Genomic DNA, 18330 nt, shown 5'->3' with positions numbered 1-18330 from the left:
TGTGTCGCTGAGAGACCATGTGAACCGGTAACTCTGTCGCTGAGACCATGTGAACCAGTAACTCTGCCGCTGAGACCATGTGAAGCGGTAACTTTGTTGCTGAGACCATGCAAACCAGTAACTCTGCAGCTAAGACCATGCGAACCGGCGACTGCCACTGAGACCATGCGAACCTGCGACTGCTACTGAGACCATGCGAACCGGCGACTGCCACCGAGACCATGCGAACTGGCGACTGCCACCGAGATCATGCGAACCTGCGACTGCCACTGAGACTATTCGAACCTGCGACTGCTACTGAGACCATGCAAACCGGCGACTGGCACCGAGACCATGCGAACCGGCGACTGTGTTGCTGAGAGACCATGTGAACCGGTGACTCTGTCGCTGAGAGACCATGTGAACAATTTACATAATTTCATATGAAAAATACTATATGGTATCAATTTCTTTAAATGAGATTAGAATTTAAAGTAAAAAAATTTACATTTCACCTGAAATTAATATATTATTAATGCGGGCTTATTAAGGATATTTAACCCATCATTTCAGGACTGTCAATAATTTTTCACTTTATCCAATGAGACTTGAAGTTTATTATTGTGTTTGTGGTAATCTACATTTGAATGTCATTATAGTTATGTTTTAGAAGATAAAAATAATGTTAATTGCAAAATGAATGTCATTGAAAATAATGTTAATGTCATTGAAAGGCCTTGAAAATCTACCATTGCTTTTTTTGTTTGTTTGATGTGCTTCTCTCTGGGTCAGGATTTGCAAAACTATCGTAAAATTTTAAAGCAACCAAGTAGGTTGATAGTTATGTATACAGATAGCTTTCCCCTGAGACGCCGGTGTTGGTCTCTTGCATGCAATGTTTAGACTTACCCTTTCCATCCCCTCCCCAGCAACAACAATTGCAAATATCACAAAAGTTTTGTTAATCTAAAAAGTTACCATCAAGATGTAACCTCTCCTTGGATGGAAGTGTGTGCAATGGTTGGTTAAAAAAAAAAAAGATGATGTTTAGCATGATTGACTTGCATTAAGTCATGTATTTAAATATACATTTCATGTTTGTGTATGTTGAAATGGAATACAGACAATGTTTTGTGCATCACTTTGTGCAGAATTAACAATTGAAGAATTTTTTAAAAAGCTTATCTTTTCAACTGGTGAACGGGGGCAAGTGGGTCCAGAGGTCATCCAGCTGTTCTTGGACTGTGGGGGTGTCTGTATTTTCAGAACCTGATGACACACAATACCAAATGTATTCATACATTATAAATACTCAATTGTGAATTAATATTTTATTATTCAAAGGAAGTAGTTAAGACCGCAGATTGTATTATCAGGCCATGTCTGTGTCCACTGTGATGGGGAAAAAAACAAACCCATACCTTGTAGACTGGAGAAGGAGTTGTGGGTCCGTTATCCATCATCCACAGCCGGCTGGTTGACAGAGGTCTTTGAGGTACCCCATGGTCGGAAGTGGTTGGGCTAAGTGGGGCAGGATCTGCAAGGTCGAGACTTGTCCAACGCACTTTCTGAGCGTCATCTTGGAAGCAGTGGTCTTCCTCGTCTCACTTGGTTCTGCAATATACAATAGCCTGTACAACAATAACTCACAAAATAACACAATTGTAACAATAATATGCAATTGTAAGTGATCTGAACTAAATTAATTTGCTAACTTAACTGTCCCTAGACCAGCATAAAAAGCTAAACTATACAAACTAAATACTCTACTATAAACCTAACCTATTCCTAACCTAACCTAAATATAAATGTGCAAAAAATATGAAAAGTTAGCTTAGTCTGTCTTGAAGATGCTGGACACAGGAAACCTGGAAAAGTCAGAAAATGCAGTGACTTCTATACTATATATTGAGGACCACATGCTGAAAAATCTGCATAATGACAACAAACAACAACATGGTTAATGAATGAACATTATTGTTACCAATTTTTTTTTACTAGTTACTAGTTTTTGTACTAAGAATCTATTTTCCCCCCATTCTCTGATTTAAAAATAAATAAATACACGAATAATACTAATAATATTGATTATCCCAAATACACCGTTCCTTCAAATATATTTGTATATCACTATACATGACATCACAGAACAGTGGTTGAAAGTTCTTTATAAATAATAATTTCAGTGTTTCTCAACATTACAGAAGCATTTTTTTTAAATTGCTTACCTGAAAAGGTGAAGACAAACAACTGAATGCTGAAGGTCAATGAAGAACTGGATACTCAAGTCTCTTAGGTGAAGTAGTGTTTATCTAGAACAGGATGACAACCGTGAGCATTGCAGCAATGTAACAATAATGTGTTATTAATGTTTTAAATAACTGAATTAATGTATCACTTATTCATAAAAATCAATATGAAGCTGAATATAATAATTTGGATTAAATACACATATAGCACCTCTAGAAACATAGCAAAAATTTCAGCATATGTGCCCCTCTGCATCCTTTATAGATAATATAAATTTTAACTTTCTTCATACATTTTTTACGTGTTTTATACATTTTTATAGCACCCATGGTCCTCAGGGGTCAAAAAGGACCTCATGACATTAGACTGGTTTTAGGAAATGTAGAAAAAAATATTACCAACTTTTTTTTCACCTTTTAAGGTAACTCATGACCAAAAAAAATTATATTTCATTTTCATTTTTTTTCATTATTATTGGTCAATTTTATTCAAATATACAAATATCAAAACATAAGTTTCACTAAAAGTTGACATGACCTACTCTGTGCATTCCAATCAAGAATTATTTTTTTCCACTATTACTATTGAAAAAAGTATCCAGGGTTTTTTTTAACTTTTTTCTCTCTTGAAATGGAAGCCTAATTTTGAATATTTGACTAAAATTGACCAATAATAAAGAAAAAATTATGAAAATTATATATCAATCAATCAATTTCTGGGGCATGAGTTGCCTTAAATGATAAAATGATTTTAAAAAAAGGGACCATGGGTATATAGTCGACGGGAGGACCACACGAGGGTTAAAAAAAAAAATGCATAATTTATGAAAGTAGTTTATGTTAATAACAGTCTTTGACAAACACTCACCAGTAAATAAATTGTCAAGCTGTAAATCTGTGAGGTGAAAAACAGGATTAAAGCTTGCTAAGAAGATGAATATCAATGGATAGGTTGATAATTCTATTGACACCACAGCTCGGTAACACCATGGTAATAGTTAGGTAATAATCTGATAATAGTGGCGAATACTTTCAAAAGCTTTCAGTGTAATAGTACCCAAATGCACCCTATACTAAATTTAAGCCATTAATGGCTATGTCTCTGGTATTACAAATACACCTTTTTACATAATAACCTCTATTATCAAAATAGTACTGCAGTATTAATATCAGAAGAAAACAGGATGAAAGCCTACAACGAAAATGCTTCACAGCACCACTTGAGGCCACACTCACACACTCACACACACACACACACACACACACACACACACACACTTCAGGTACCAGTTGACATGACAAATTGGAAAAAAGAAATGGTAATAGTTTTGGTAATAGTCTGCTAACAGTAGTGAGTAACATTGACATTGACACAATGTAAATTTTAAATGGTGAAGTAAACTACCAGTTCATCATTACAGTACATTTTTACAGCCCTGACTCCATGGTTAAATGTATATCCCCATGATTATCTTTTCTTTTTAACCTCTCATTACCAAGTGACATGAATTTCAGTTTAATATTATCCAAATACACCGAATGTTCAAATTTAGCCATTGATGAGTATGACATTGGTATTACTATTACACCTTATTACATAAGAATACCAAAACATCCTCACAAAAAACAGGACTACATTATCAAGAAGCTACCATCAAAATCCACATACAATTAGCTACATATCACAGTTAAACATTAGTCAGGCCAACATTGTACACAAACCCTACATTAAAAATGGCATTTGGACAACATTAATCAAGGAAAATAGCATAAGCTAGCAATTTTTAGCATTATTATATTATTATTAGCATAATGACCCCTTCCCAGATAGACACAAGACAAAACACAGCAATCATAAACTTTTGTGGCCTAGATTATCAACCCACAATGCATTATAGTCTGTCAGTAGCATCAAATCAGTCAAACCATGCAATGCACTCTTAGAATCAATAGTGTTTGCTAACACCAGACACATCTACTGTTATAACAACTGTTAGCATCATGGTAACTGTAACATGGAGTAACTGTGAAGATATTCTGCCTCGACGGACCATTTCTAAATTGCTTCGACATGATGCTAAAGCTAGCTCACTAGAGAGCGCTAGCTCAGACCCAAGACCAGTAGCCGCGAATAAATTAGCAAAATAAAATGACAAACATCGTCCAAAAAAATCTCAAATAACTTGCAACTACATTTCACAAAATTTTCGACAGTAGTTTAAAAGTTCAAATATGAAAATGCTAACATTATACGGTAGTATGCTAGCGAAATATACAGCAAATAAAAACATGTCTTCTTACCTCAGACGAAAAGCCAGAGAGGCCGAGTCCTGCCAGCGGACAGGATTTACATCAAGCCAAAACAGATTCGCCCCATAACTGTGCTCCAATCCAGTGATTCCCAGCCGCTGTTCCGCGGCACACAAGTGTGCGAACATTTGTTAAACATGCTTCACCACGCATGGTATGGTCCAGGTCAGCCTCCTGACAGCAGATAGACTCAGGACACACCGACACCAGGTGCTGCCGACCCGCTCCGCCCCCCAGACGAGCTCCGGCTCCACATCCTCCTCTCTCCGGACCACCGCTCCAGTCTCTGATCAGAAAGTCTTCCAATGTTCATCAAACAACCGTTGTTGTTCTTTAGATGATGCCGCCGCTACCAGCTGTCAGCAGTAAACTGAAAAGGCACCCACGTGGAGGGCTGGAAAATGACCAATCATAAGAGGCCTGGGGTCAGCCTTGGCCCCGCCCCCAATGTGTCAAAAGTCCTCGCTCCGCGCGAATAGAGCTCCACCGCGAGCGAGCACGGAGGAGAATCTGCTTCACTCAGTTGCTGAATGTGTGCGCGATGATCAAACAAGTGCGCGCGGCAGTTGAAATCTGCGCGCGTGATACGAAATAAATGCGCATGCAGATGTGTTATCGCTCGCACGACTTTCGACTCAAATATGACGCCATAAAGTAACAGCATTTTTTAACCTTTTTAGTACCAGTGATGAAGCGTAGAGTTGTAGTCGTGAACGTCATGAAACAACCGTTGTTGTTCGTCAGATGATGCCGCCGCTCCCAGCTGTCAGCAGTAAACTGAAAAGGCACCCACGTGGAGGGCTGGAAAATGACCAATCATAAGAGGCCCGGGGTCAGCCTTGGCCCCGCCCCCAATGTGTCAAAAGTCAGTCACTCAGTTGCTGAATATGTGCGTAGATCAAACAAGTGCGCGCGGCAGTTGAAATCTGCCTGCGTGACACGAAATAAATGCGCGTGCAGATGTGTTATCGCATGCGCGACTTTTGACCATAGCTTTTGACTCAAATATGACGCCATATTTCTTGTTTCTAAATGTGTTTGCCGGAGCAGAGACCTTGCAGTCCAGCGGTGCATGCTGTCTCTCTGAAGCAGAGGATGGCGGTGGTCGGCTTGATCATAGACATGTATATATGTCTATGACATTCTAACTCAGGGATGTCAAAGTCAAATACACCGAGGGCCAAAAAAACAAATTTGCTACAAGCCGAGGGCCGGACTGGTTCAATGTTTATTAAAACATATTGAAATGATTGCACATAGCCTATTGAACCAAGACCTAACACAGTGAATATTATTTAATGATTAAATGAATAAAGCAATATTTTCTCATGGATCTGTCAGAAATTTCAAGTGAAAATATTTTTCAACAGGCAAACAGACAAAAACGAACTTCCTTCAAAGAAAAATCTCATGTCCTGTACATTAAATGAATAAAGCAATATTTTGTTATGGCTCTGTCAGTAACTTCAAGGGAAACATTTTCAACAGGCAAACAGCAAAAAAGTAAATGTCCTTTAAAAACAAAATATGTTTCTTAATATTAAGATAAATGCATAAATAAAAGTGCATGCATTATAAACTGAAAATGCATTATTGTGCTATGATCCTACTGATCACTGCTTTCAAATAGTAAAATGAGAAAATAAAAAAAATAAATCAAATCAGTTGTATTCTTCCTCATGGCTCTTATCTGCAATTTTCCCTGAGTCCATTCAACTGAAAAATAAATATAAATAAATAAAATACAATAAAATAAAATACAAAAATCTATGGCACACAGACAAAACAATACTTCCTTCAAAGAAAAATCACGTCTTGTAGAAACAAATGTAAAAATTTAACTGAATTAAAAACTGAAAATACGTGACTGCTCTGTGATGCTCACTTGCCTGAGGCTGAGCCTGATACTTGGTGGTGTCTCATCTTTTGTACAAGTTCATCAATGTTCGGGGTTAGGCTCTGAGCTGAGGAAATCCTCAGGATTGAGTGGAGGTGATTATCAGTCAGACGTCTCCTGTGTGATGTTTTGTTGAGCTTCATCAGAGAGAACAGTTGTTCACACAGGTATGTGCTGCCACACATAGAGAGCGTCCGAGCAGCTTGGATGCACAACTGCGGCATTGTGTCGGGGATGAAACGTGCAAACTCCGCAGCAGCCACTCTCTCATATTTTGCCTTCAGTGCGTCATTGCACTGGAGCTCAATCAACTCCATTTGCAGATTTGGTGGTGCGCTTTCTACATCCACTGCAAAAGGATTGCTGAGCAGTTCAAACCTGCTTTTTTGGGCTTCAAAGTCAGCAAATTGGCGTCGGAAGTCGACGGCAAGTATGCTGAGTTTATCAGCAAACTGTGCACTCGGGAACACAGCAGTAGAGAGCCTCTCTTTCATGGTCTGGCAGTTGGAAAAGTGGCTTAAGTTTTCTTTCCGCATCTGCGTCTCCCACAGACTCTGCTTGGTTTTAAAGGCCTTCACTGTACTGTACATATCAGAGATGACACGTCCCCGTCCCTGCAGCTGCAGATTCATCACATTCAGATGGCTCGTGATGTCGCAGAGAAACGCTATTTCACACAGGAAAGTTTCATCTCGGAGCTCTGTTGTGTCTTTCCCCTTGTTTTCCATGAACAGACAGATCTCCTCACGCTCGAAACATCTTTGCAGCACCTTTCCCTGGCTTAGCCATCGCACCTCTGTGTGATACGGCAAGTCACCATACTCTGTATCTAACTCGCCCAGAAATGCCTTGAACTGGCGGTGATTTAAACCTCTGGCTCTGATGAAGTTAACTGCTCGCGTTATGGTGCTCATTACGTTCCATTTTCAAGGCTTTGCCACACAACGACTCCTGATGTATGATGCAGTGATAAGCTGTCAACTCATCTGTGACGTTTTCCTCCAGCATCCTCTCACGCATCCTTGCCACCAATCCACTCCTGTGCCCACACATTGCGGGTGCTCTGTCTGTGGTTAATCCCACGAGTTTTTCCCAAGGCAGCCCCATCTCATTTACACATTTGGATACCTCTTCATACAGATCTTGTCCTGTAGTTGTGCCATGCATAGGACGTAATGCCAAAAACTCTTCTGTTATGCTCAGGCTGGAGTCTACTACACAGACGAAAATTGACAGCTGGGCAATGTCAGATGTGTCCGTGCTCTCATCCACAGCAAGAGAATATGCCATGAAATCTTTTCCCTTTCTCACAAGCTGTTCTTTTATGTTGGTGGAAAGCTGGTCTACACGTTCAGCAACGGTGTTTCTGCTCAGGCTCACGTTTGAGAAGAGTTGTCTTTTGTCTGGGCACACTGCGTCACAAACTTCAAGCATACAGTTTTTGATAAACTCTCCTTCTGTAAAGGGCCGGGCTGATTTTGCGACCTCTTTTGCCACAATAAAGCTAGCCTTGACAGCAGCCTCGCTTTGTGATTTGGCATATGTGAACATAGCCTGCCTGGACTTAAGGCCTCGCATTAATTCTTCCACCTTCTGTAGCCTTTGTTCCGTGTCCATATTCTTGTCTTTGTCTGTGTGTTTCTGAGATGTTTAATAGTGCCTCCTAAGATTATATTCTTTCATTACAGCCAAACTTTCTCCACACTGAAGACACACAGGTTTGCCTTTTACCTCCGTGAACATGTACTCTGCCTCCCACCTGGCTTGAAACCCCCTGTTCTCAGCGTCCACCTTACGTTTGGCCATTTTTGAGGAGGGGGTAGCTGAAAGTTGATCTCTGCTCTGACTGCTGATGAATAATGAAGCCACTTGTGCGCGCTGCAGCGACTTCGTGGGCTACCGTTGCATTGTGGGGAATGTAGTGTTGGTGCGTGCAAAACACTAGCGGGCGACTGTGGCCTGCGGGCCGGTTCTAATAGTAATTAAATATCATCCAGGGGGCCATAGATAATTAATTCGCGGGCCTTGACTTTGACATATGTGTTCTAACTTAACGGACATGGTGTTTTTTCAAAAACCATGAGACCTTATAACTTGACCATACATTGTCCAATCTGCTTCAAACTTGTCATGCATGATGATGGTTCATCACTGACCAGTTCTACGTAACAATATTTAATAAATTCCCGCCCTTTTTGATTAGCCACGCCCCCTTTCATAACTAATAAACTGTCCTAGAAACTTGTATAAGGTGTCAGATTACTCGGCCTAGAGTTCCTGTTTAATTGGTGGTTGATTACCCCGCCCCTTTTCATTAGCCACGCCCCATTTTACTAACTAATGAACCGTTTGTCCTAGAAACTTGTATGAGGTGTCTGTGAACAGAGTCCCTGTTTAACTGCTGATTCAATCAACGAGAATCAAGGGCCAGAGGCAAGCACACAATCAAAATTTCTTTAGAAATTTTCTAGTTATATATTCATGTTTTCCTTTGCTAACATGAGATATTTACAGAACTAACAGTCACATTTAGAGTTACGAACGTTGACATGACAGTTTCGCGAGACTTTGGGAAACGCTATGTGTGTTGGCAGATCTCGTGAGAGTGAGCTGCTGAGACAGACAGGTCTGGAACAAACGTAATTTTCTCTTGATTTGTCCGTCAGAAAAATTACATTTTTGTGTCAGAATGTTCAGAAGACATGTGTCCTGTGAAAAATGGGTCCAATAATTACTTTGGTGACTGGGACAAAAGACTCGGTCATAATCTGAGCTCCCTTTCATTTCTCCCATTGGAATCAACGACGTGCTGCTGGTCTCCTAAAGGGGCGTGGCAGGATCTGAACCCACCTGACACAGGACAAATATCTTAACACAGAGCAGAGAGGAGAGGACAGGAGAGGCTGGGAACGTGGCAATACTTCAATATGTACAATATGTGGAGCAAACCTTGTTTTAATTTTTGCAACATTCATGATTTTATATTTCGATTTTATTCAAATTTTTAAATAAATAATTTATCAAAGAAATTCAACTTGCATTTTTTTTTTTTTTTATGATTTCAGTCATTCTAACTTTTTTTTCTGCACAGGTACATGTTTGAGTTGTTCCCACTTCTAGCCATGACTGTGCTGATTCCATAGAGGATGTATATATTTTATATGTATTTTACATATTGCAGTGAAATACAAGCCCACATTGAATAAGATATAAAATGATCAAAAAACGCCTTGAAACGTCTTGTTGGGTTTCAGAGGGTTTAAAGCTAAATGTTCTCCCCAGCAGCAGTGATAGACACGTATTAATACTTAATAATTAGCAGCTTAGTATTATATTTAAACCCTTTACAGTGTATTTATCTGTATTGTTCATATTATTCTGAAGACTACAATTACAGTATTGGCTCTGTGACCCCATATTCTCTGTAATGTTAACCTAACAATCACTGGACTCACTGGAAAAAACTGTATTCCTAATCTCTTGTCTTGGTTTGCACTTCCATGGCGACAGTATAGTTAGCCAGTAAGCACTTAAACCCCACATGTACTAGATAATGACACTGTGTTATTGGGTTTTACTATATAACTCTCTTTGGACCAGTGATATTTACATCACTGCTAAATAGTTTGTTGTTTGAATCTTTCATGTCTTTATCCTCACAGTGGCGTTTCTTTAAATGAGAGAGACTATACCTGGCTTCACAAACAGGTGACAGGACAGTAATCATTCATCATGAGCTGCTCATTAGGTTCACTGTGTCCAGATCTGCAAACATGATCACATCTGTTTCATATTTTTAGAGCAGATGGAGACTGTTCTGGAGTCAGAGAGTGAGGAGCAAGGAGGAGGAGGAGGAGAGACACGGAAGGAGGAGGAGTAGGAGGAGGACGACGACGAGGACGAAGAGGAGGACAGAGAGGCGATGAAGCTGGAGGGACCTCTCCATGTTTCAGCTCCTCAGCAGCATGTGTGAGTGTCCATGACTCATAAACACACACTGACACACTGAAGCAGGACAGGGCTTGTCTGCACATCATTCATTCAGATGATCTATTAATACATTTATGGCTGAAACAATTAGTCATTTAATTGATTGGCTTACATTAATTGACAAAAAATCCTATACTGTTTGAGTTGCAACATAAACAGTACAGTAAGAAAGAAAAGCAGCAAATCCTCACATTTGAGAAGATAAAACCAGAGAGTTCTTTTCATTTCTGCTTGAAAGAAGACTTAAAAAAAAGTGTTAAAGATGACTTTTATAAATAGAATGCTTTTATTATGTTTTTGATCTCTTCAGTTTTATGTCTGTTCAATGTGAAGCACTTAGTGCTGCATTTCATGTATGAAAGGTGCTTGAGCAAGATACTGAACTCCAAATTGCTCCAGATGCTGCGTTCAACGGTGTGTGAATGAATTCCCAATGGTGGCAGGTGGCACCGTTTAGGGTAGCCTCAGCCACCAGTATGAATGTGTGTGTGAACGGGTGAATGAGTGCAGTCAGTCTCTAGAAAAACGCTATATAAGTGCAGGTCCATTTACCATTTACCAAATTGTGAGGAAGCATCAACTCCCTAACTAGCTGTTGCTTAAACCCTTTTTTTCCTTTAACAAAAGTGCACAGACTCATACACAGCTTTCTGTGTTTCCTTTATTTGGCACTGTGAAGGAAATTTGGTACTTCCTGTCATGGTGGTACAAGAAGTAGGCGGCGACCTACTTGATATTCAAGACACAAGGCCTTGTGGTAACTCACTCTGTGAACTTAACTCTGATAACACCATGGTTGAGGGGAACATGTAGATCAGGGGGCTCTGTCCTGATGTGATGTATAGGTGAGGAAGATAGGACCACATTGAGACTTGCTGAAGAATCAATGCTGGGAAATACAACAGATATAAGTCGAGCGGTGTATGGGACTTTGTTGTTCTGTGAAAGAGCCATTCGGGATTGTGCGGTGTATGGAATACGAATGTGCTAATAAAACTTGCTGAACAGAGTATTGAGTGCTTTGTGTTTGGCCAGTTCACCCATTAACTTAGTGCAGTTGTCAAAATTGCCACGACAGTATCAAATGGTTGGATGATAAATTTAGAGATACAAATGATTTATTTTGCAATAAGCTCAGTTTGAAGTTAAATACCATAACCTGTCCTTTGAGTCCTTTGTGGAGGCCATCTTGTGCTGGTGCTTGAAGAGGAAGCACGCCTCAGTTGCAGCCTTTTTATGATGTACGTGAGTAGGTGGGTACCTGCATCTGATTGATCAAAGGATGTGTAATGAAAATTACAGTTAATTAAGATAAATATTGAATGATAAAGAAACGTTTCACTTAATTTGAATATCACTTAAACATTAATGATCACATATTGAAGAAATTAAATGGGGTTTGTTGTTGTGAGCAAACTAAGAATAACTATGTATATTTGTGTTTAACCTTGTCACCTCTCATGTTATAGTGCTGACCTGATAGGCCAGTTTGAACTGGCAAGGCGGGCTCTCATACTACATATATGAGTGAAATGACAGTGGCAGAGGCTGATAGAGGGAGAGTGGCGTCTGAATTGTTTGAGCTGTGACCAGTTTTTTTTTACTCATATTTTATTTTGTCTTGTTCTATTTTTTTTGAGACAGAAAATAAAAGTCTGAGTTATTTTTCAGCATAACTCCTGGCTATTGTGATGTTTTTTTTTGTCCTCCCCAAGTCTCACTATGTTTCCCTGCACCTCACATTGCAGCACAAATCAAATGTATTATTATTATTATTATTATTATTATTATTATTATTATTAATAATAATAATAAACAATTAACAGATTGTTGCTTTTAAAATTATGAATTGTTTCAGCTTGAATTTCTTGGAATAAGTGGAATTTATATATAAACACTTTTCTAAGCGCCCACTAGTGTCACATGGAGAATAAAGTGAAGTTTTGGATACAAATCACTATTTGAAGATGATATTCTTTCATTTTGTCACACATTATTTGTTCAAGGACCATCAGAAATGTGAACATCTGGAGATATTTCCTGTTTTACAGTTTCTGGCTCTGATGAATAATGTAATTTTGACAATCTTTTGAAAGAAAACATGTGTTAGAACCTGACAGAGGGTTGTGGGGTTCAGAGGGTTAAATTACTAAGATATAGAACAGAAAAACTTTTATTATTTTATTTTTATTGCCGAGTAGGTTTTCACATAAAAGGAATGTGGTGTGGTGTATTAGTGCACAAGAACAAACAAAGTACTAAGATATAGATATACATTAAGGCAAGTACTTCATCAGCTTAAATAGAAAGTATGAAGAATAGAAAAGTCAACAAAATAAAATTATAAATATATATATGACATATAAACACTAGAAACAATATGTGCAGTGTTTCCCCTACCATTATATTAGGGGGGCGCCCCGCCCCCCCCCAATGGCTTCCCCCGCCCCCCTTGATGATCAAGTTAATTTTATTTTCTATATAGTGCCAAATCACAACAGAAGTCATTTAAGGTTGCCTTTCCTATAGAACAGGTCTATATCGAGTCCTTTTATTACACAAACTAAATAGCCTATGTTATTTATTTTATTTACACGACGGCATATCATTTCTGTCTCTACATGGTTGGCGTGTACAATTCTCGTCTGTTCTCTGTATTGCGTGTGGCGGAGTTCTGCCTCGATGCGCGCACACACGTGCAGTTTCGCATTAATTACCTGGACTGTGGCGGCCCGCTACAGTCTAATTTGCGGCGCTAAAGTCACACTACAAGCTACTTCAAGTATATTTACACTTTTCATGATATAAAGTTCTACTGCGTTGTGTTGCCGCTGCTCAGCAGAGTATCAGTGGCCAGTAGGTGCAGTAGATTCTGCAGATGATCTAGTTGCTGTTGTAGTTCCTCTTTAGATGGAGCTAGCAGTATTAGATCATCTGCAAAAAGTAGACATTTAATTTGTGTGTCAGAGAGGGAGAGACCAGGGATATCTGACTGTTCGTCAATATAAATGTTAAACAGAGTGGGACTGAGACTGCAGCCCTGTTTCACTCCTCTATTTTGAGGGTAGGAATTCATTTCCTATTGCCAATTTTCACAGCACATTTATTATTTGTATAGATTGCTCTAATGATAACATAGGTTTTCCTCCCTGCACCTTTTTCAATTAATTTAAGGAACTAACCGTCTCCCTCTCTCTCTCTCAGTACAATTTGCTGATATATACTTTAACTTCAGCACTTTTACTTGTGTAGTATTTTCACAGTGTAATATGAGTCTTTTCCTGCAGTAAAGGCTCTGAATACGTGCTGTATTCCTCTCAGGTGTGTTCCTCTTTACCTGACAGCAGACATCTCCCCCTCAGTGACCTGTGGTGCTGCCAATGTCACTCAGCAGACAAACAAACAGTGTCACACACGTGAGATCACATTACATGATGCTGAAAATGTGCAGAATTTTCCTGTTATGTCGTCAATATGCAAACGATTGCTGCGTCTGACCGTGACTCGATGTTTGAAACACACTGAGGTACTGTTCATCAATGATCTATTTCTACAGCAGCAGCGAGTCTGAAGTGTCACATCCACCTGAAGCGAGAGAGAAAACAAGATGTTGGTAGTTCTTCTGCTCCTCATGGCTGCACCAGGCAAGTCTTTCTTTCTTTTATATTCACACTACATTGATATATCATTGTGGTTGCAGAGCCCTTATTACAACTCTTTTATGATGCCCTTCAGTTATATTATAATTGATGTAGAGACTAAAGCAGACTGGTTGATGTTGATGATATCATACATGGCTGGATAAAGAGCAACAGTCCCGGGGCCTCAGGTCTCAGGGCCCTGCCACCTTCACCATGTTGGACACTTGCGTTGAAATGTCTTCTGCTGGTTTCTATTTTTCCGGTCCAGCTCGGAGGATGTCATTAATAAACTGAGTCCTCTGATCTTTGTCAAAGTGACTTTTAAACCCAAACACACATTGACCTGATATCCTTTTTAAAAAGCAGAAAAAAATGTTGTTCTGAAAATGTATTAGAGATTAATCCGTTCATATGAGCTCAGTCTCTGTTTTTCACTGCTGGGCTTCACTTTTTACCTGCAATAATTGAACTCACTTCATTTTTATTTAGGCTCATTGTTTATCGCCATCGGCCACTGCTAGATCTGAACTAAAACACTTTATTATACAATATTCTCTCTCTCTCTCTCTCTCTCTCTCTCTCTCTCTCTCTCTCTCTCTCTCTTCCACCCCCCTCTCTTTCCTCTCTCTCTCTCTCTCTCTCTCTCCCTCTCTCTCTCTCTTTCTCTCTCAAAAACAATGACACGTCTGAATTCATTCAAATGTAAAGTTACAAAGTGAACATGTATAAAAAGTTCTTTATAGCATAAATGTGATCAGTATGCATGTGTATCTCTACAGGCCTGTGTGCTGCACGTCAGTACCATTTCATTTCTGAAAAGAAGAACTTTACTGAAGCACAAAGTTGCTGCAGAGAGAAATACACAGACCTGGCCACTATAGACAGCATGGAGGATGTGGAGATCCTGAACAGAATGGGAGAAACAGCAGCAGAGTTTGTGAGTTCACTTTCCTCTTTCTTTACTTTCAAACATGTTTCTGACATCATGTCAGTGATAGGTGGATTTAAAGTTTAACAATCTGAGCCCTGATACTTCATAAATATTTTTTCACTGAATGAGGACGAAGGATTTAGTTCCCCATTGAACGTGCATTATAAGGGGTCTCTTAATGTCCAGTATAAACAGCAGGAATTATTACCAGAAGCAGAACCTGTTTCACTGTTCATATGGACACCTGGATATTATTATTTATGCAAATATGTATTTCAGGCACCCTGGATCGGGCTGTACAATGACGTTGACTTGAACTGGAGGTGGTCACTGTCAGACCCAAGTTTCTACAAACACGGGGACGAGGAGTTCAGACAATGGGGTGTTGGAGAACCAAACAATGGAGGAGGTCACTGCACACTGATGATTGGTGGTGATGGACGATGGAACAATCACCCATGCACACTCAAGTATAACGCAGCCTGCTCTGATGTGAGAGGTGAGAATATTGAGCAGTGAAGGTAAAACATACCAGTTCAGCTTGTTGCCCTCTCCCCTTCTCTGCTGCTCTCTGCCTCTCTGTCTTCAGTTACATGAAGGTCCTTTAAAGCAGATGGACGTGAGTCCTGCCTTCATTTCCCTGTGAGAAGCTGCAGGTTTATATAAATAGCTCCATCATTAACAGGTTTATCCCACGTCACTGTCTCAGTCAACAGGGCTGCAAGAAAAGGAGTTCATATGCACGCAGCTCCACGGTGACTTCAGCTTCATGCTGACATTCATTAAGAAACATTAAACTGCTGAGAAAAAGATTCATACGGAGAAAAACTCAAATATAAAGTAAGCATCAGTGATGTGTGTTATGTTGCCTCTGCACAGCTCTTCTCTGTGCTCTATTTTCAGGGCTGGATGTGACATTTGTCCTCATTAACATCTATATGACCTGGACTGAGGCCCAGAGCTACTGCAGAGACCACCACACAGACCTGGCCAGTGTGAGAGACAAGACAGAGAACCAGAAGGTCCAGGAGCTGGTTCCAGCAGGAGGAGTAGGAGGAGTCTGGATCTGCCTTTTCAGAGACTCCTGGAAGTGGTCCGATGGAAGTAACTCCTCGTTCAGCCACTGGCTACCAGGGCAACCTGATAACAGCAAGGGGACGGAGGCTTGTGCAGTAGTAGATTTCAGGTTCTCTGGAAGATGGGCGGACATCAACTGTAACAACAGGAGAGCATTCATCTGCTACGGTCCAGGTGAGTGGTAACCCCTGATTCAAACAGGATTTATATTAGATTTAGATTAGATTAGATTTTTTTTTAGCATCAAATCACAATAAATGTGAACACTCAGGATGCTGATGTTAGCATGCAGTGTGACCAACTGCAGATAATCAGTTTGTGTTGACTTAAGTGTCAACAGATGGAGGAAGTAACTGCTGATAACTTACTGATAAGCCCCGCCCCCTGGTGGCGGGCTGCAGTATAGCTCTAAACTGACCACAGGCAAAACTAACTGAAAACGTTTTTATATCAACAGGATGCTGATTATTATCCAAGCAGAAATCTATCAACTGATCATGTTTGATTTGCTGTTTAGAAGTCTCAAAAACAAGTTCAAAGCAAGTGATCAGACTGAGGCTGAAGAGCTCTGTGGATCCCAATGACCCTGCTGTGATGGAGGCAATGCTGAAGCAGGTAAATCTGCTTTTTATGCAAATGTTATGTAAAAACTGAGCAACAAATGACTGTTGGAAGCATCAAGGTGAAACTTTATTGACCCTCAGAGAGTGAATTCACATTAAGGCAGTAAAAGAAACAAATAAAGGAGGAAACAAATAAAGACACATTTAAAAATGATAAACAGAGCCAAATCATTGACAAACTCTATGTTCTCGGGTTGGTTCTAAACATTACAATGCTTTAGACAGTAACGTGACATGAGAAGTAAATAGCGTCGTAGTGCCACTCTGAAGGCTTTGTTGAGGTGGAATTGTGACTATTAATGAATCAACACACAGTAAAAACTTCTATCTGCCACCAAACACACTGAGAAAATGTCCAAATACAATCCAGCAATGTGAGAAAAGCCTGAGCGTTTACAGGAGAAGAAACAGGGAAAGTTACAAACTATCATGTGAGGAAAAAAGGCTGAAAAAGAGCTTGCAGAGGATGAAATGTAAAGAACAATGCAGAATGTAATCTCTCTGTGTGAGTAATAATGTTTTTCAGCTCCAACAGAAGCTGAAGGACCAGGGGCTGAATGACGACGTCAGACTGAGCTTTAGGAAGCAGTCAGATGGAAAAGTCTTCCACAAGGAGAAGAAGAAGACGGGAAGCAGAAAGGACGAACTTTAATTTAGATTTGCTGTTAATCAGAGAAAAGTGCGTTTCTTTCCTCAGAGTCCTTGTGTGATGTGTGAGAATAGAGCTGCAACAATTAGCAGATTAATTGACTCGTTGCAGCTTTTTTCATAATCAAATCATCATTTTAGTCAATTTAAGATTTTTTAAAGATGCTTTTTTTTGTCATATATGCTCATAAACTAATATTTACTTATATTTAAAAGTGTTGGTTTATTTAAACAAGACATTTGAATTGATGTGTTTGGGCTGAATTGATTTGACTGGAGTCAACTCAAACTCAATCATTAAAATCTACTTTCAAGAGAAAAAACGTCTTTCTTCATTTGAGTGTTTTTGAGAATGTCCAAATATATATATATATATATATATATATATATATATATATATATATATATATATATATATATATATTTACTTTTATGAGTTTTAATAATTAAAAAAAAAAATCACCAATAATGGGTTAATTTATCGGCTCTACTAACGTCCACCTGCAGGCGGCGCTGTTGCGCTGCAGCCGGATTGACCTCAGAACAACTTGTTCCACCAGCGAAGAAGACACTATTCCTCCTCACTGCAGAGATCGTCTATTTCTGAGAACATTGTGTCTAAACAGAAACATCCTCACTACACTCACACGGTTCTTTATTTCTCCTCAGTAAAAGTAGCTTCAAAATTTAGTGTAGAAATAAAAGTTTTCATGCACAATATCCCATCTCAGAATAATCCTTATTATTGGAGTATAATTATTAATGTTTCAGCTGGTAAAGGAGCCCATTTGATCTATAGTAATCTATAATAATGCATCATAATCATATATTGATTATATTTAGTTTTAATAATTCTAATCTGCAAAGAAGTTAACAAATACCTGCAGTGAAGTTAAAAATGCAATATTTTCCTCTAATTGCGTTTTTATTATTTTTACATTTTATTTATCATCATTATCAAATTATCATTTGATTTTTAAAATCC

The 18330-nt window shown here is 39.2% G+C and overlaps 2 long non-coding RNA genes and 1 pseudogene across 4 annotated transcripts; 1 reads left to right on the top strand and 2 right to left on the bottom strand.

The window, feature by feature from the left end:
• Positions 1–1022: 1022 nt before the first annotated feature.
• On the bottom strand, positions 1023–5136 carry LOC131972089 (uncharacterized). 3 transcript variants are annotated; one of them, XR_009394431.1, is made up of 5 exons: positions 4530–5136; positions 3097–3123; positions 2208–2291; positions 1401–1847; positions 1023–1248 (listed from the first exon to the last, which is right to left on the bottom strand). It is a non-coding gene; the product is annotated as an uncharacterized LOC131972089 (long non-coding RNA). The 3 variants fall into 3 exon arrangements; XR_009394433.1 differs by lacking the exon at positions 3097–3123; XR_009394432.1 differs by lacking the exon at positions 3097–3123 and having other exon boundaries at positions 1401–2291.
• Positions 5137–6411: 1275 nt separating this feature from the next.
• On the bottom strand, positions 6412–8241 carry LOC131972239 (general transcription factor II-I repeat domain-containing protein 2-like; annotated as a pseudogene).
• A 7986-nt stretch (positions 8242–16227) lies between these two features.
• On the top strand, positions 16228–17352 carry LOC131972232 (uncharacterized). Its single transcript, XR_009394449.1, has 3 exons — positions 16228–16248; positions 16592–16689; positions 17224–17352. It is a non-coding gene; the product is annotated as an uncharacterized LOC131972232 (long non-coding RNA).
• Positions 17353–18330: the final 978 nt, after the last annotated feature.

Source organism: Centropristis striata, chromosome 5 (assembly GCF_030273125.1).
Source record: "Centropristis striata isolate RG_2023a ecotype Rhode Island chromosome 5, C.striata_1.0, whole genome shotgun sequence".
NCBI lineage: Eukaryota > Metazoa > Chordata > Actinopteri > Perciformes > Serranidae > Centropristis > Centropristis striata.
Note: the sequence above shows the minus strand (reverse complement) of the source record. Positions and strands in the feature narration are given on the sequence as shown.